Source organism: Onychomys torridus, chromosome 2 (genome assembly GCF_903995425.1).
Source record: "Onychomys torridus chromosome 2, mOncTor1.1, whole genome shotgun sequence".
NCBI lineage: Eukaryota > Metazoa > Chordata > Mammalia > Rodentia > Cricetidae > Onychomys > Onychomys torridus.
The window spans coordinates 24552418-24573223 of NC_050444.1; positions in this window are offsets into that span (position 1 = coordinate 24552418).

The following is a 20806-nucleotide window of genomic DNA, read 5'->3' on the forward strand; positions in this document are numbered from 1 at the left end:
ATACCTGTAATCCTAGCATGTGGGAGGCAGAGATTCATCTGGATCTCTGTAAGTTCAAAGCCACATCAGGAACAGAGCCAGGCACAGTGGCACAGGCCTTTAAATTCCAACAATAGTTAACAATAAAGCTCTGGAGGTCTGTACAGACAGACAGGAAGTAACAGAGCTGGGCAGAAAGAGGAAGTGATGTAGCTGTTCAGAGAGTGGGAGGAAGATGACAGGGACAGGAAGGATATAGACATGAGTATACAGGAAGTGGATCTCTCTTTGGCTGAGAATTTCCAAGTGGTAAGAACATGACTGACTTCTTTCTGCTTCTCTGATCTCTCAGTTTCTCCCTAGTAACTGGCTCCAGGTTTTTTTATTAATAAGACTGTTTAGTAATGTGTCTTACAAGATGCTACAAGTTCAGAAGGCTCTCCAAAGAATTGTGCAGAGAGACAGCAAAGGAATGCTCATATCTGTAAATGGATGTATTTTAAATGGGACATCAAGATATGATAAGATAAAGGAGCATTTTGTGTGATTATTTTAAGGAATGAGGATGGGAAAATTACATATTACATAATTGTTCAAGTATATCATCTAGGTCTGAATTGACTAAACACTAGGACAGACAAATGCATGCAAATTATTGTAACATTTGTTGCTAATCTATAGTCTTATAGGGAAGTGGGAAGGGCAAGCCTACATGTAGGTGAAAGCTAATGTATAAGGCCATTGAATCCTAGGTTTCCATTAAAAGGACATGGAATATTAGAAGGTAAATGGTCCTTGAGACTTTGTGATTTTCTTTTTGCAGAATGCTTACTGTGGATTGTTCTCCTTGAGTATAACCCTTGTGAGTCAACTTGCTATAACTGTGGATTCAGTGTTGCTCTTCAATCTCTCAGTAAAAATTTGTGCTATCCTTCATCTATGAAACTCATATAATAAAGATGATATGAAAGAAAACACATGAAGGTGGAAATCAAGGTCGCCATCTCATACTGTACCACCCACATTTTACAAGTATATTAGATAGTAGAATAAACTATAAAAGACATAGCTGGCATCCCAGACAGAGAAGAACATGACCTGGATGAGATGCATAGAAACATGAGAGTTTAGAATTTGTAAGGAAAAAAAAAAAGGTTGCTAGAATACCTTCAGGTTTCAATTATCTTCATTTCTCCTAACACAAGTTCTGAGAAAGTTTATACTTCAATCTGGAGAGATTTCTCAGTGGTTAGGAACTTGTACTGTTCTTGCTTAGGCTGGGAGTTTGGTGCTTTGAACCCATATAAGGCAGCTCAGAACTGATGCCAATAGTTGCTGTAGGCACCTGCATTCATGTGACCATACTGCTACTGGTATTTTTATAATTAAAATTAATCTTAAAAAAAAAACAACAAGTAGAGCCCCTACTCACAGGCTTTACCTCTGCAGCTTAAAGAAAAGAGTTTTCAGATAGGGAAAACTAGCACTGAAGGACCAAGGACATTAATGTAGCTTCTTAGACTGGGTGCTGTAACCTTGTTATAGGATCTTCCTTGGCCCAGGAATGCCAAGGTCACAGAATCCCACTGTAACACATGTATAATTGTTGCTTCAACCTAAAGGGAATAAACTTATCATTGAAAATTAAAGGAAGAAAGCTTCAGATCTTAATGTCTCTCAATCTGCTTCCCTATACATGCTTAATTGTATTATGCACAAAAAAATAGCAGTCACTTCTGAAAAAGCAAATTGATCAAAAAATCAGACAAACATAGACCAAAACAGAAGTTTTAATGGAATAGGAGGTGGAGGATGGGATCTATCATTAACCCAGATGTGATTCATAGGTATTAACATCCTCTTCTAAAATTTTCTGGGGTGGGGAGATCATGAAGGATCTGACCAGAATGCTGAAGGACCCATTGTCTATTGAGGCAAAGTGATCAGGAATATAGTCTTTGTGCATAATAGAATTCCATGTAACCACAGAAAATGTGGGGATCTGTCAGGTATGACTACAATGGCAAACCTGGTTGTTATTAAGGGGAATAAATAAGGCCAGAAATACAAAAACTGTCTGTAGAACAAATTCACATTTTTAGCTACTTAGAATTCTGAGGTAGGATGGTTACAATTGCAGCCTGGGCAAAATAGTAAAATTATGAATTAGTGAGTGTGCTGTAATTGGTGATTCCACACCCCAAGAAAGGAAAAAATAATTAAAATAGGCATTGGTTGTCTTGTATCTTATTTTATCATGTTTTGTTGTTGTCTCTTGGATGCCTGCTGTTTTTTCCAAAGCAAAATGGAAAGGGGTCAGTTTAAGGGAGGAGAGGTAAGGGAGTTGGGAGGAGTGGACAGAGGAAAAATTGTGGTTCAGATGTATTGTATGAAAGAAGAAGCTATTTTTATTTTAAAAAATAATAAACAAAGTTAATCTCATAGAAGTTAAAAGTATAATAATATTTACCAGAGATTGAAGGGTTGGAGAGAGATTCAATTGTGTCTTTACTCTTGACCACTTCCAGACAGAAAGCCACACAGAATTGAATGTTGATTGTAGTTATCACAGAAATATATATATCACAGAAATATAATAGATAATATAATAAAGCTCCAAGTCTTTCTCCAATGCCAATAACATGAGTATTTTTCCAAGTTACAAAGGATTGGGGTAATGTGTCACTTCTTTGCTTTCTAGTCTTCTTTTTCATACTGCCTTTTTTCTTTTGTTTTTGTTTTTGTTTTGTTTTGTTTTTTCAAGACAAGTTTTTCTCTGTGTAGCTTTGTACCTTTCCTGGAACTCACTCTGTAGCCCAGGCTGGCCTCGAACTCATAGAAATCTGCCTGGCCCTGCCTTCTGAGTGCTTGGATTAAAGGCATGTGCCACTACTGCCTGGTGATACTACCATTTTTAAGGTTCTGAATCAAAACCAGACTCATTTAAAAAATAAATGAAATATGAAAAATATATCTACAGTATGCCTTCATTCCTTTAAGTCATCTTAGAGTTAATTTATTTGTTTAAAAAAATGAGGTCCTTGTCTTACCTCTAGAAATACCATGCTTCTCGCCACTTTTTTTTTTTTTTTTTCTGAAAAATGAGGACTCCTTGTCAGTCTTTTAGATATTCTGACTAATTTCAATACTGTGCTTTTATAGTTTCCTGGATATGCCACAAGACTCTAGAATTGCTTTCCTTTTCATGTAGGTTAGAACTTTAGTCAGTACCCATCTTAGAAATATGTTAACACTCTTCTTTGGAGTTTTCTGTCAGATATTCAAATCTTGTGTAATAGACTGTACTCCTGTATCTATAAATCGTCTGCACAATGTTGTCTGATTATCCAGATTCTGTATTTTCTCCTGTACAAAAGCCTCCAATCATCCTGTAATAAGGCCTTGGTTCTGTTTTGGTTTTTATTCTGCATTTATTAGAATTTGGTAATATGTATGCATGTGGATGGTGTGTATCGTCCATAGATGAAGCTGCATTGTCCCTATTTTATGTCCCAATGTACTCAGCATGATGTGGACTCTCATTACTGAGCCATAGTTTCTCATATATGTTCTCAAATTGTCCTCCTCACCAGGGTCTGAGAACTTAAATGTCTCTGAAGGACTACAGATTCCTGTTGCCTCTTGGATGTTATCATTTATTCTATCTCGTTTCTGTCCTAAGGAAATGTAAACTTTAAGTGATTTCCAAGGAAAACTCCAAGTGTTGACATTTTTCTTCACATTTGTGACTAATTGTGCTCAGCTTGTCATTATGTCTCATTAATGAATCAATGGCACTCATTAATAATTTTCACATGTACTGTCTTAGTCTTTTTATTTCATTTTTGTAGCCTATACTTTCATGACATTGTCACCTCCATAGACTTTGTCTTACTGATAAAAGTTTACTGCTTTCACTGTCACAAACTGCTGAGGACAATAGCAGTACTGCTGTGTCCAGGTATGGAACTATTATTGTATGACAACAACAGGTCTATCTCAAAATCCCATTCTGCTGTCTATTTCCTAGGATACAGGTCACCAACAAATTAACAATATCCAGGAACAAATTTAACCAGAGTTAAAAATACTAATACAGCGAAAATTATAAATTTTTCTCAAGGCTCAGGATCAATTTAAAGAGAGAATGGAAAGACCAAAGAGACAGAGTGTGTAGAGGGCTAAGAGATAATAGTGTCCTCTGGAAACATCATGTCAAGTGCCATATGGAATCACAGTAATTGTGGCAGCATGTGTAAGCCCCATGGAAACTCCAGAGACACCAAACTTGAGCTTAGAGAGGAGAGGTAGATGTGAAATTTCACTTCTAGCTAAGGTGGTATTGAAGCTTGCAGGAGAGGAATAGTCAGTTTTGTTTAAGAGTGAAAAAAAAAAACAGAAAAAAGAAAACAGTGTCAAAAGGAGAGCTTTCTAGAGTTGGCCTGCCTGAAAACTCAAAAGGAATAAAATGTATTCCACTGGGACCAGATATACTGGAACCTGGAGACAGAGGCAGAAGCACTATCGCATGTTCAAAGCCAATGTGACGTGTATGGAAGGACTGTCTCATGCCAACAGAAAAAGAAAAGCTTTATTATGGAGTACTCTTGAGACATAAACCTGTACAATTCTGATTAATACAGAATAGGGAAAGAGAAAATCAGTACTCCTAACCTTTGGAAATAACAGTCCAATACTGCCTTCAACAAAAGTGAGGAAAAGTAAATGCTGTCACTCATGCTAGTAAGTCACCACATGTAGAAACTATGGTGAGGCAGTCATGAAATACCAGTGAGGATCTCATCTTTGAGACACATTTGTCATTACAAGCAGCAAGTAGATGTGTCCACAAACTTCTACTTTGGTTTGACTAGGGCATGATTTTGTTAAAAAAAAAAAAACATAGAAAATCCATTTCAGTTATTGTGGAGTAATAAAATTTCAAGAAATGAATTAGGAAGAAAACATTAATACAAAGACAAATTTATTAAATACCAAAATAACCATAAATCATATTGATATTAATTACTACTAAGTCAATAAAATAAGCAGCAGGGTAAACAAATTGGAAGAAATCTTGGTAGTGATTCATTCTCTGCTGGCTGAAAGTATTGTATTGAGCTTGAAAAGATGTTAATATTTAACACAAGATAATTATCTCAATTTATCTAATGCCAATTTGTATTGTTATTTTAAAGTAAGAATTAAATGTTGATAATGAAAGTAATCATTGTGTCTTTCAACATTTTGTGCAAAATTAACTCTGATTAAAAGTCAAAGTGAAACAAGTTCAGGTCATTTCTGCTGTGATCACTAGTCTCTACACATCTGTAGGAGGCCAAGCATCACATGCCCAAAGTAGAGATAACTTCTAGTACAATGACAATCAACAACAAGCTTGCTTGTTACATTAGCATTGATATTTTTTCATTCTAAATTTTTATTTTTGTTTAACAATCAGACAGCCATTCTTACAGCCATCCCTTGCTTTGTGTTTTGTAACACAGAGAAAATATTAGAATACAAACCATTTTACATTTAAAATCCCAATAAAAATACATATAGGAATAAATTTAACTAAGATAATGAAAAAAAGTCAGAACAACAAGATTATGAAATACTAATGAAAGAAACTTAAGAAACCACACAGAGGGAGAGGGACAGAAAGAGAGAGAGAGAGAGAGAGAGAGAGAGAGAGAGAGAGAGAGAGAACAAAAGGCAAGAAAGATTATGTTTATAGATTGGAAGAAATTGCTATTTGAAGAGTCATACTATATAAAGATGATTGACTTACTAGCTCAATTTAAAAATATCAATGACATTTTTTACAAAACTAGAAAACAATATGAAATTCATATGAGGCTACTAAAAATCTTGAATAACTAAACCAGTCTTGGAAAACAATAGCACACAGGTGGGGGAAACTGCCATATATTTTGTAAGACACAGGGCAGAGTCACAGCAATTCAAATATCATAGTAGTAGCCTAAAAATGTACATATCGATCAGTTTAACAGAATAGTAATCCCAGAAATAGTCTCTGTATCTGTAGATACATGATGCTCAACAAAGATGCCAGTAACATGCACTGAAGAAATGAAAGCCTCTTCAGCAAATGGTCTACATGCATGCAATACTAGCTTCCTTTTTCCAAAATAAAATCTATACGTTTATGTTAATATTATGTTATTTCTAAATTTAAGCTCTGCAATTGTTGATTTTCTAAAATATGGTAAAATACAAGCTAAATAGCATACTTTTTCCCACAAGTTCCCCAATTTCCATTATCATTATCACTTCCTGGATATCAGAGTGATCCTGCTTTCCCTACTGATAACAGTAAGCATGGAGAGCAAGCAAGAAAGTTCTTGAACATCAAGTTCAGGATTCCATAGAAAATTTCACCATGGAGATAGACTAACCACCTCTCTTTCAAAGCCAATCCCCCATTCTCATCCCCACCTCTGTAACAGACCACCTGCTATGGTCTCCCCTTCCTGTTCATCCTATGTCCAGTGGATGACAGAGATCTTTCCCTACAAATGTCCTTCTCCCTACTCATGGCTTTATCCCAGCCCCCAAATCCTGCATGCTATTCCCTGGAAATTCACAGGCCACTCCAGGTAGGGAAGCATGTCAGGTGGGTAAGGCCCAAAGCACTGGGCCATGCCTTAAGTAAACAAAGACCTATGGCATGCACAGAGAGCATTCTAGCTAGAGGAAACCTGACCCATAGACTCCAAACTGAATGGTGATGATGTTCAGCCCTAGAGACAACCAAGAAATGCCACAGCATCTAGGAACAAAAGCCCACGAAAAAATCCACATATATAAACCTCAGCCCTTTGTTTAAAAAATGAGAGCTTGCTTGCAAACCTCCCAAAGTCTGTGTCATTGACTCTGCATTTACTCACCCCCTGCACCCAGGATCAGAGACAGCAGGACCCCAGCTTCAGAGCCAGCAACAAGTGGATAAGCTAACTGCAGATTTTCACTCTCCCTTCTCTTTTCTAAATCCTTCTTTTATCATCCCAACTCTATAGCAGACTAGCTGCTGTGTCCTTTCTACACACTCTGTACTTATTCCCAGGGAACTAAACAGATCCTGGTGGAGCACTCTACTTTCCTGGGTAAATATCTCCTAGTTCATCCCCAATCCTAATTGTCAATCTCAATACCTAGAAACACATTTTATCTAGAACACCCAGTTATTGGTGAAATTATTAAGGCCACTCCATGTAGTTAAAAGGGAGGTTTATTTTGTGGGGTAACTTACAAATGAAGGGATAGGTTGTAGGGTCTGGCAAAGGTATGGCACAGTCTGGCAGTGTTCTCTGGAGAACTCTGCTCAGTCTACCTCCTGCCTCCAGCGTCCCAGAACCAAAAGAGAGACCTCCTCTCGATCCTGGGTCTTCCGCTTCCTCCTCAGCCCTGCCTTGTGGGTGTGACCATTACCAAAACCTCAATGGGGGTTGGAACTTCCAGGCCAATGCTGGGATGGCTATCCACTACATCTCCCCCTTTTGTCTAAATAAGAAGTTCTAACCTAATACAAGACTATATACAAAGAGATGGTTATCAAATATTGTCCAGGAGTAATGAGGGATAATGACCTAGATAAGTTGGAATTATAATAAGTGCAACCAATATCAAGCAAAAAACACATAGCAAAATCCAGGGAAGTCTATAGCCTGGGTAGGTGGCATGTTACAAAGATCATTCCAAAAGGTGTCCTATCCTAAAGAACCTGAGTCTAATACAGTTTGTAAGCAATATAAGTTTCTATGTGTTTACTTGTTTGGTTCTGAGTGTCTATGGGCCTGACAGGTAAGAGAGATTTGTCCTGACTCTGGGCCAGGCAGGAAAACTCTAACTACAAATGGCTCCCAACATGTTGGCAAGAGTTTCCACCTAAAACCTGACAAAAAAGATTCTAAAATGGAGCTAAAAACAGCTTCCTAGTTGTCTCTCTCAAGTTAGCTGCAGTCTGCCAGTTTGAGCTACTATGGCGGGTTCCTGGCATGTGCCTCTGACCTGCAGTGTGGCGGGAATGAGGAGTCTACAAGCGGCACTTTACTCTGCTGCATGGTGGATTTAGCCTTTGTGAGTTAAAAAAAAAAGGGGGGGAGTGGGTTTCTGGGCTATGTGTTGATTTGATAGAACTGCTTCTGATGGTTTGATGGTACACATGGCTCCAGACCCAGAGCTGGCAGTAAACTGTACCACAGCCATGTTGGGAAGCTGAGTTGGGCGGAGCCAGCAGCCACAGTGGTGTTTCAATCTTACAAAGATGGATATTACACAGAGAATCTGGTTTGTGTTGTCTTTGGGATTTTTAACTACAGAAAAAGATTTGATCGTAAAAACTGTTGAGTTAAATAAATATGTAAATTTTAAAGGTACCTTGACTTCAAAATTTAGATATAAGGATATGTTGCTTTGGAAAAGAGTCTCTGCTTTTGTTTCCACAGAAAGCCAGAGGCTATGGATTTGTTCCAGGTTAAGATACATCAGGTTCGATCAGCCAAGACCACCTGAAAGGTCTCCAATGACACCATGGCACAGATGATCCAGAATGGTTTCAGGGCAACTGGCTCAGAGGTTTACCATAATCCTAAAATTTTCTTTATGTCCCCATAAGATACAGTGCCCCCCTCCAGCAGGAAGTAGTAAGAAAATCTACGCCCAATTTCCCAAAATTATCGAGCTGGCTTTGGAGATGGAATTGGCTCACTCCTTCTCTAAACCCAGACACACTGCTAAAAAAAAAAAAAAAAAGGTTAGGAGATTTTTCTATCCAAAATCAGAAGTGCCCTCTGGTGTGGGACAGAAATAAAAACCAATATTTTTATTTAAAGCAGATTGATTATAAATGTGATCTCTTTCTAAAGAAGAAAAGGGGATATGATATAGATATAATAGGATGAAAGATAGATTAAGGAACTTCTAAAGAGCAACAACTTGTTTAAAATGTTTTACATTGGTATAGATTTTAGTCTATTGATACAAACTTAAAGTTAGTTTTGTTATACTGTGTGTATATTGCTACTCATGTTTAAGGTATTATGTTTGTATAGCTCATTTTAAATTGAAATGGATAATTAAAAATAGATTAATAATTAGTCATCTATGATAATCATACTCGTAGCCATGTTAGTTAAGTCTTCTAGATATGCATAGAGATGTTTCAGATAGATAGGTAATCTTCAAATACTTCAAAGACCTACAGAACTATGGCATTTAGAATATTTTTAAAATTTAGACTTTCTGGACAGTGAGACATTTCTGCTCCTGGCAACACTAATTTACTTCAGAAAGGAGGATGGGCATTGAAGACACTTCATATCTTATCTTCACCTTGGCAAAAATAGCCATTTGGACAAGAAACTGTTCTTGCCTGGACTGCTTGATCAACTGGACATGAAGGACCCATAGAAAGGTGACCACTAAACTTTGCTTGACAAAATGGTCCTTCAGGTCCCTGCTTCACAGAGGAAACTGCCAGACATTCTACAGGACACTGAAATAAGTGACCGAGAGACTCTAGCCCTGTGGGCTGAAGACAAATGCCCCAACTTTACAAAGGAACATTAGGTGACTTTCCAGGCTGCCAGCTGTTTCTATCTACCCTACAAGACTCCCGGAAGTTGCTTGTATCCTTCTCCCAGTTCTCAGGTAATATTATATCCTATTATATCCTTCTGAGGTCTTTGATGTAGTTGAAGACTAGATAGTTACAATTTCCTCAATTATGATAAAAGATAAGTTAGATATAAAAACTTAGACTCACAAATATAAGATAGGATATCTTCTTTAATATTGTAACTGTAATTCTTGCTTGATAATTGTTATGTTATATGTAATTTTACTATGTAAATGTTAAAAACTTCCTTTAAAAAAAAGAAATGGGGAAGTGCTGTGGATATTGCTCTGTATAAATAAAATGCTGTTTGGCCAGTTGCTAGGCAGGAAGTATAGGTGGGACAAGAGAGAAGAGAATTCTGGGAAGTGCAAGCTGGGGGAGGAGATATACTGCCAGCTGCCACCAAGACAAGGAAGATGTAAGGTAATGGTAAGCCATGAGCCATGTGACAAAGTATAGATTAATAGAAATGGGTTAATTTAAGATAGAAGAACTAGATAACAAGAAGCCTGCCACGGACATACAGTGATGGGTGAGAGAGATTTGTCCTGACTCTGGGCCAGGCAGGAAAACTCTAATTACACCCAGTGGTCAAACCTATTAAGATGCCAGAAAAAAATGCTCTGCCAGGCAACACACAGTCAATAAACCCTCATAAGAATCAGAGAGAGCAACAGAAACCAATGAACAAAACACCCACCCAACAAAGATAAGACATCAGCACCTAGGATTACAATCTTCCTGGACCCAGATGACTAGACTCCAGTGCAAAAAGACAATCAATAACCATAAGGACAATATGTCTCCTCCAAAAGCCAGCAGCCCTACTGCAGTGGTCTCTGAGAATTGCAACACAGCTGAAGCACAAGAAAAGGACCCTAGAATGACCATTATAAATATGATAGAGTCTCTTAAAGAGGAAATTAATAAATTGCTTAAAGAAATCTATGAAAACACAAGCATTGGAAGGAAATAAATAAAACAGTTCAAGACCAGAAAGAAATAGAATCAATAAATAAAATGTAAACTAAGGGAAATCTAGAGATGAAAAATTTAGAAATTTGAACATCAAATTCAGGGGCAAGCCTCACCAAAACAAGAGATGGAAGAGAGATTCTCAGGCATTGAATTCACAATAGAAGAATTGGATACCTCAGTTCAAAAAAAAAAATCTGGCACAAAACACAAAGAAATTTGAAACACTGTGAATAACAAATCTAAAAATAATTGGACAAGAGGAGAAAGAAGACAATAAATAAAAGTTCCAGAAAATATTTTCAACCAAATCATAGAAGAAAATTTCCTCATTTAAAGAAGGAGATGACTATCAGGATACAAGAAGCATACAGAAAACCAAAACTCAAGCAGAAAAGAAAGTCTCCTTCATGTATACTATGTATAATATTCAAAACACTAAAGGCATACACACACACACACACACACACACACACACACATACACACACACACACACACGTATATACATATATATGAAATACTATTAAAGCTACAAGAGGAAAAGACCAAGTAACATATAAAGGCAGAACTATTGGAATGATACCTGGTAACTCAATGGAGACTCTAAAAGCCACAAGGGCCTGAATGTATATGATGCAGACTCCAAAAGACCACAGATGTTAGGCCAGACTACTATATCCAGAATAATTTTCAATCAACATACCTTTAAGCAGTATCTAAAAATCTAAATCCTGCTAATATGATCATAAGTGCTATAAGGAAAACTCCAAACTGTAGAGGTTAACTACACACACACACACACACACACACACACACACACACACAGGAACACAAATAAAAACAATAACAACAAAATAACAGGAACTGATAATGAATAATTGTTGATTATACTATTAGTTGTTATTGGTGATGATCATGGTCTTGTGTGTGTGTGTGTGTGTGTGTGTGTGTGTGTGTGTGTGTGTTTCCATATTTTGATTTTCCACTCTGGTACTATTTATTCCTTGTGTTTTTTTAGTGTGTCAATGGTCTCAATTTCTCAGTTAAAAAGATACAGATAACAGAGTGGATACCAAAAGAAGATCCATCTTTCTGCTGAATATAAAAAACAAAACTTAACATCAAAAATAGACATCACCTCAAGGTAAAAGGATGGAAAAAGATCCAAGAAGCAAGCTGGTTTAGTCATTTTAATATCTGACTAAACAGGTTTAAACAAAAACTAATTGTAAAAGATAGGGAAGCACACTAGATAACCAGTAAAGGAAAAAAATCCATCAAGAGTATATTGCAACTGTTAAAATATATGCACTAAATCTAAGGGCACCCACGTTCATAAAACAAACACTACTTCAGCTTAAATCAAGTGTCAACCTTCACACATTGATAGTAAGGGACTTCAAAATCACACTCTCACCAACAGACAGGTCATCCAGAAAAAAAGCTAAGCAGATAAATACTGAATCTTACTCATGTTATAAATCACATGGACCTAACAGATATTTACAGAATATTTCACTCAAACACAAAATAATACACCTTTTTCTCAGCACCTGATAGAATTCTCCACAAATTTAACAATATCTCAAACACAAAGCAAGTCTCAACAGATAAAAGAAAATTGAAACAACAACCTGCATCCTATCTGACCACCACAGATTAAAACTGGATGTCAACAACAACAGAAACTACAAAAAGCTTACAAATTCATGGAAATTTAACAATTCACTACTGAATGAAAACTGGGTCATCCAGAAATAATGGAAAGATTTAAGACTTTCTAGAGTAGAATAAAAATGAATACACAACACACCCAAACTTGTGGGACTCAATGAAGACAGTTCTAAGAGGCAAGTTGATAATGCTAACTACCTATAAAAAATGGAGAGGTCTCACACTAGCATCTTAACAGTGGACCTGTTCTTGAACAAAAAAGAATATCACACTAAAAAGGAGTATATTGCAAAAATTATCAAACTCAGAGTTGAAAACAATAAAATAGAAACAATAACAACAATAAAAAGAATCAATGAAACAAAGAGTTGGTTCTTGGATAAAATCATTAAGATTAACAAATCCTTAGCTAAAATAACTAAAAGGCAGAGGGAGATGACCTAAACTAACACAATTGAAGATGGAAAGGGGATATAACTATGCACCAAGTTCAGAAGGACATACTTTAAAAACTTGTATTCCTGAATAATAAAAGAACTGCTGGATGTATCACCATCCCTGATTTCAAGTTGTACTACAAATCTATAGCAATAAAAACATCATAATATAGATGCAAAAGCAATGACTTCTGTCAATGACATTGAATCGAAGACTCAGACATAAATCAACAGACCTATAGACATCTAATTTTTTAAAAAGAAGCCAGAAATACGCACTGAAAAAAAAAGATAGCATCTTCAATAAATGGTGCTGGTCAAACCGGACAACTGTATATAGAAGAATCCAAACAGATCCATACTTCTCACCCAACACACAACATAAAACCAGGTACACTGAACCTGATAGAAGATAAGGAATAGTCTTGAACTCATTGGGACAGAAAAAGTCTTTCTGACCAGAAATTCATTAACATGGCATTAATATTAAAAATTAATAAATGGGGCCTCATGAAAATGAAAAGTTTCTGTACAGTGAAGGACACTGTCATTATGACAGAGTGGCTGTGTATAGAATGGGAAAAGACTTTTACAAACTTCACCTCCACTAGCAATAAAATGATGTCTAATGACACTCTGCTTTACTCATATAATAGTGCTTTCCTCCATCATCATTAGAGAAGCTTCCTCCTGTAGGAGATGGGAACAAATAGAGACCCACAGCCAAACATTCAGAGAGTGAAAGACCTTGGAACACTCAGCTCTAAATGTGATGTCTCCATCAAAGACCTTCCCTCAAGGCTTGAGGGTGCCTACAGAAGAGGAGACAGAGTCTGAGATACAGAGGGGATAGAGGTCATGAAGAAAACAATTATGCACATAAGAACTTTCAGAGGTGATGCAGCACGCTTAGACAAGCCTGTGCAAGATGGGGTCCTAGAACTAAAGCGAGAAGTGGGCACACAACCCATTCCTCACACAGAGGTAACCTTTAACTGATAATGAAATTGAAATTGATAATTACAAATGAAAGTTTAGTTTTCTCCAAGGGAATATCATTGGGGAAACAACTATTGTTAATGGCAGTTTTAAATTGCTGTATTTTTTGTTTATTATATTACATTGTATTATATTACCATCCCTTAGAAGCTTGATGTTTTCTATTGAAAGACAGAAAGGGGATTGCTCTGAATAATATAAGAGGTGGGGAAGAACTGGAAGTACACTGTAATTAGGGTATATTACGTGAGAAAAAAATCAAATTTCTATAAAAGAAAAATAAATCAAGTTAAAAAAAGTCCTACTATGACTTGTAATAATTTTCTTGAACACAATTTAAAGAATACTTTAACTCAATAATTTATTTTCATTACAGTTTATTATGATTGCATTAATGACAGTAAATTATTAGAGGAATTGAATCCATTCAAACTATTACACATATTCACCTACCTTGATTAATATCATGTGTATACAAAAGATAATTTTACATAAGAAATGAAAATATATCTATTTTTACATGCCTCAAGTTTTCATTTAAAAAAGACAGTAGCCAGTCAGGAACAGTTTTTCATGAAACAGTTATTTAAACATTTTTTCTTTTTATATAGAATGTTTTTATTTTTGTAATCAATGCAAAATGTGTTGATTGTGTGTGCATGTCACCATGAGGTACATAATAAATAAATAAATAAATAAATAAATAGATGAATAAATAAATAAATAAATAAATTCTTTTAAGTGAAAAAAAGTCACCCTACAGGGAAAACATCCAAACATAACCAAGAGGAAAAAAATCATTTATCAACAGAGTTATAACCATCTCATCTGCAGAAAAAAGGAGACTGTCACAGTGCACTCTTCCATTTCTTGTTAGTTTGGAGTAGGCATGACTGTGTTAGACTGAGTCAGATGTGCAAGTATTCTGGCACCTATCATCAAAATCATAATGTTTCAATAATTGAAAAGGTTAAATTGAAAAATAAAAAATAAAATGGATATTTGAAATCCTCCTCACAATGGAATTTGTTTCAAATGTCAGAGTGTGTTTTTGTATATATTTTTCCTATGAAATACCTTTCTATTCCTTTACAGAGAAATAAAGGTTATAAACAAGAGAAGCCTATTAACAATTTCTATGACATCCAAGATCCAGACACTGACTATTTTCTTTGCTAATTATATTGAAAGCACAGTTTGAGCCACTTTTAGGAAGAAGACTAAATGGTTTATTTTCTTCATGATTCTGTCATAGTGGACACCAATTTTCATTATACAATCTATGTGAACATATATCTAACTGTATGAGAATTTTCTTGGGGGGACTAAAATATCAAAATAGTGAGCAATGAGTCTTTTATGCTTCAAATAATTATTAATGAGCATTATATAAATTAGTAACAATTCTGAAATGGAAGTAGCCAGATTTCAGAACGTTAAACAACAGTTGAACAATTTCAGACAGAGAACATAGTGCCTTTCAGCCATATTGTAAGGCACACACGATTTTCCATGAGCTCTGCTTTTTCATACTGCTAATAAGTCCAGGCCTGTGAGAAAAAAAAATTCTCTCTCTTGGCAAAGACCTGATGATTAATATTGATTCCAATAACCCTCAGCCATAAAATACCTTATTCTCTTGTCTCCTTTCTGCAAATGGTTAAATGGTAACAATGCATTTTGACATTGTGTTTAGAATATTCAGTAGATATGTTTATATAAGCCTCTCATATGATGCATTAAAAAATACCAGATTCTGTGCCCAAGTTACTCTTCTTACCTTTCTAACTAAATGAAATGCTTTCATTTTCAAGTTCCAAAAGAGCTGGCTATATTTTAGTAGCCTAGATAGTAACCAAGAATCAATTCTGAAATGATAAATTATGGCAATTTTATGTTTTTCTAGGTTCTCTATTGAAATGTATATACATTAACATTTATATTAGATTAAATTACATACATGGCCTATGTATGTAAACACAAAACATATAAAGTTGTTTGGATATATTAATTTGTGTGTGTAGGTGTGTTTGCAGTGTGTGTGTGTGTGTGTGCGTGTGAGTGTGTGTGTGAGTGTGCGTGCGTGTGCGTGTATGTGTGTGTGTGTGTGTGTGTGTGTGTGTGTGATTTAAGACAGTAGAGAAGAGTGTGAAAATGGCTTCTGATGATAAAGCTTATAAATAGCTATAGCAATTAAAATATACTCTTGTTTCTTCTAGCATAAGCGAAGGCATTAAAAACACAGATTTCTCACTTCATTATCCTGACCACTGGATAGTTGGTGCTAACTACCCTCTTCACATTAAGGCTTATCCATACTAGTTCTCACTAGGTGCAATATCATATTTTACTTCCTTCTGAAATTTATAGCTGAGTAACCTCTAATGATATTGTAGAAAAGGAAAAATAGACCACAGTACTTGAACTTCTATCCATTTGTAACTAGCAAGGTTCACCTTTTAAGGTTGTTGGGTCTCATACCTGTGTAACCAAAAAGAGAACTGCCACATCTCTTTAAGATATATGACTCATTGAAATGAAAAAGATTCATAAGTGCATTTACTAAATGAATATTTATTCTCCCTTCTGAGATTACTAAACAAGAAGTCAATGTAATCACTATACATGAAATTCCAATTATAAATTTACATTTCTGTAATGACAGTCTGTCTATCCAAATAGTTATTAAAAAACAAAATCATACATTACTTGCTTTCACAAAGCTGATCCATAAAACGTTATTGGATGTGTAAAGAAAATATATTACTCTTGGTGTTTTTCTCTATATAGAAAAACTTTCCTCCTACTGACAGCAATTCCTTTAAGATTTTCTTCCAAAACTACCTCTTAGGACTGGTACAGATGCATTACAGGCGATTAAATCCAAGGAACATAAACAGCTTTTGAAATATTGCAAAACAAATAAAACTTTAAGCTGTAATAAAGTACCACAGTTAAGAAATAAACTGACTTTGGGCCTTTAAAACTGGAAAGAGATTTTACACCATGCTCTAAAGATGCAAAGTTAAATCCTATTGACTTCCATATATCAGCCTGCCTATTGCAAGTTTAAGTTTCCTTGCATAACAATCATTTTTCATTCAGTTTATGTAATGTATTAAACATGTTATTAGAAAAATTAACTAAAGAAAACTTTTTTATATATTTTATTTGCTCACGGTATATGTGTGTGCATGTGTGTGGACAGGCACATGTCAGGGTACACATGCAGAAGTCAGAAGACAACTTGTGGGAGTTGGTTCTCTCTTTCTTGGTTCTGGGGATCCAACTCAGGGGCCGAGTTTGATGTCAGGAATCTTTACACATTGCACCATCCTGCTAACCTCCAGAAACATTTTAAATTCAAAGGGTATGGTTTGGGAAATTTATATTGACTGATATAATGAATCCCATAGCTATGACTCAGAATTAGATGACTAGGAGTTATTGTTGGTATCTATTAATGGTAAAAATATGTATCTAAACATGGTTACATATTGGGAACAGCCACTGACTGTCTTGAAAATCAAAGCCTTTTTTATTATTCATTTCTCTTTGTTTTCATTTTAGAAGAGCATTCTTACTGGCTTATTTCCTTTTAGGTTTGACAGTTATTTATATGGTGTGCACTTACAAGATGTGCATCTTATATTGTTTGTGACGTTTTGAAGTCACTGTTATAGGAGAAGTGCTGATAAGGGAATTCTGTGGCAGTTTCCCTGCACTTGGATGACATTTCAGCTGTGCAGCACGACTCAGCTGTCCTCCTTCTTCCTAAGCGTGGACCAGTTAACAGGAAAGAGGCTGTGTAAAACTCATGCCATGCCATTAATTTCCACTGATTGTTTATGCAGTGTTAGCTTTACCTAGGTGGAATTCAGTGATTCTAACCTCAATAATAGTTTTATCCCTTTCAAAACGGCAATAATTTGATCATTGTTTTCAGGCAGAGGAACCTTGTGTATGTTACAAGTGTTGGTTTATTTTTCTACTTTCAGAATTTTAGGTTTTAAGGTATGAATTAATGAGAAATTAAAATCTCTGCCTCAGAGATACAGTCTGTGAATACTTCTGGCAGCATAAACCCATCTAATTAAAAAACAGCACCAAAAACCCAGCTATCAATACTAGTAATAGCTTCAGAGGAGACTATCATCTTGGTAGAGCATAGTAATCTGTGAGAGCTGAGAGTGGACCCAAAGCACTCCATTGGGCAATTTGAATGTTTCATGTACAGTGGGTCTGGTCTGAGAGTGGCATCTTACTGAGCACAGGTCATTCAGTTTGTGAGCAGAAGAAAAGACATCTACCTGCCTATACGGAGTTTATACATCAGAGGAAGAATGGAAAACAAAGACCACTATTAAATTTTTCACCATTTATGGCCACGGAAGGTACGGCTAATGCGAGCTGAAGCAGGAGGATCTCTGGTTGAAGGCCCATCTGGGCTGCAGAGTGAGACACAGGCTCAAAACCAAATAAGAAAGGCTAATGAAAACATGACTATCCTTTAAAATTTTGTGGTTGGGAGTGGGTATGTGGGGGCTCAGTCAGTAAAGAGCATGGCATACAAGCATGTGACCCTAAATTCAGATCCCTATCTCCATTTCAAAACCTGGGCAGGGAGGCAGAGTCCCGTGACTCCAGTATTGGCAGGACAGAAACACCAGGATCCTCACAGCTTCCTGGTCAGCCATAATAGCCAATTGGAGAGCGCTAGTTCACAGACAGACTGTGTCTCAAAATATGTGATGAAAGACTGGCCACAGTGGTTCATACCTTCATGCCTGTAATCCCAGTACTCAGAAGGCCAAGACAGAGACAGAAAGAACACTCAGAGTTCTAGCTCAGCCTGGTCTACAGAGTGAGATCCAGGTCATTAGTAAGTAGTAAAGCCCTTTCTAAAAGTAAATAAATAAAATCAATAAACAAATAAAAATATGTTTAAAAAGAAATAAAGAAAAGAATAGAAAACAGAAAATAAAAGGTGAAATAGAAAAAGAAAAGTCAAGAGAGTAGAAGACCTACACATTGCCATTTAGCCTTGCATGCACAGGCATGCACAACATACATAAATACAAATAAAACAAGGAAAACGTTAAGAAAATCCACTTATGGGAATGTGTCTTGGATACAATGCCAGGGTATTTTTAAAAACTATGTTAGAGATTTGTGTGTCTTCAGTTTGAAAAGTACTATCAACAGTATTTCTTCTTATCTTAGTGACAGATGCATTGCTTTTAGTGTTTAGAAATAGAACATTGGATGTCAAAGAGTGAGGATATTATGATTTCTGAGAACTGAAATCTAATGCTCCTTGCATTTCTCAGATGGTTTGGCTATGATCTGGAATATGTCCAAAGAAGTGTTTCTTATGAGAAAAAAATCTATAAAGTGAGAAGTTACACTTGAATATATCTTTCTGCAGTGCCTCTCTTGCTTGTGTGAAGCTTTTAAAGGCAAAGTTGGAAATATAATGTAAAGACTAGTTTTGAAATGCACAAATGGTTTAGCTAATCTTCCACTCTGTTCTTCCTGTGTGACATTCTGGGATTATATTCCAAGACTAGATAAAGGAAACTTCATGCTTTATTTCTTTGGCTTATTTTCATCTATTCCATGCAAAATTCTGCTTCTGTGTATTGCTAACATTCCACAGCAAGAGTTCTCTTCTTCTACCACATGGATTTGGGGAATCAAATGTATTTTCTTAGGTTTGGTGCCCATTACCTTTAAATACTTATCTCAACACCTTGTCATTATGAAATTTAAAGGTTAAAATTCAAAGGTTAGTTCTTAATTATAGACAAGATGCTGCATAAAATATTAAAAAGTGTATTTATTTGAAGAAATAATCAAATTAATGCAATAGAAACATTAACAGTATTTGATAGCACTTTGAATCTTTAAGTGCTTAGGGACTATTATGTGTTCAGTAGTTGACTAAAATCTAAGAAAAACTGAAGAGAACCCAATTATAAGGAACTGCTAACTATTTAATCTATCAATAGAAGAGTTTAGAAATTAAAGGTAGCTTTTTGAAACATTTACTTATGATTTAAGCTGTTTAAATATGCTGATGTCTCAAATATTGTAACTTTTCATTTAGACTTGAAACTAAGTATATTAAGAAAGTAAATGATTTTTTAGTAGCTACTAAACAATATGGAATTTTTTCCTACCTGTTTTGCATTAGATTTAAGTAGCCAAAGTAGAAAATCAAAACCCATTTCTAATCATCAGAAATATTCCAGGAGTGAGAATATTAATAGCAAACAAATATTTGATTATTATGTTTTTATTTTATGTAGCATAGTAATTTGTTTTGGAAACCATTTTATTGATTTGTGACTATTAAAGTAATAGAAAACAGAATAGCATAGAGTAAGAAGAAAATTTACTACTAAATACTAGAAGAATTTCCATAGAATAATGCAAGTGTTAGATACAGTGTAAAATTATCTGGAAATATTGTTATTCATTATATGGATAAAAATTATTGAGTAGAAAAGAAGGATGATTCCTTGATTTAAAACAAAATGCAGTTTAAACAGTACAATGGCAAATGAGAAAGGAGAGCTCATCATCATACACGATTAAACGGGAAAATGGAGACAGAGAGCATGCTGTGAAACCATGTACTTAGAACAACACACAAAAAGGATTGTTTATATATCCAGAAGACAGAGACACTGTCCCTGTTCCATTTTTTTTCTCTGAAAGTCAGTAACGACAATAGCCTTTCTCCTACATTCCCTTACGTGAAAGAACTGTGCTCACAAAACGTAATATCACCAAAAAAAGTGAATATGTAGCATAATACAGGGATTACTCATATTAGCTTAACTGTACAAATGTCAGAATTGAATCTGAAGATGAACCTTGACATGTCAAGCTGGGTTTATGTACACAATAAAGAGCGAATGTTTCCAGTCTTTGTTGGCTGAAGCTTTATGTACTTGAGTATGAGTACTGCGTCCAGGACAATATGAATTTGGGGAGCAAATCTGCATTGCACCATCTCAAGGAAGAAATAACATGATTTCATTACTATTGGTCTTTACTTTTGAGGCAAGAAATACCTAGCCACATTTATT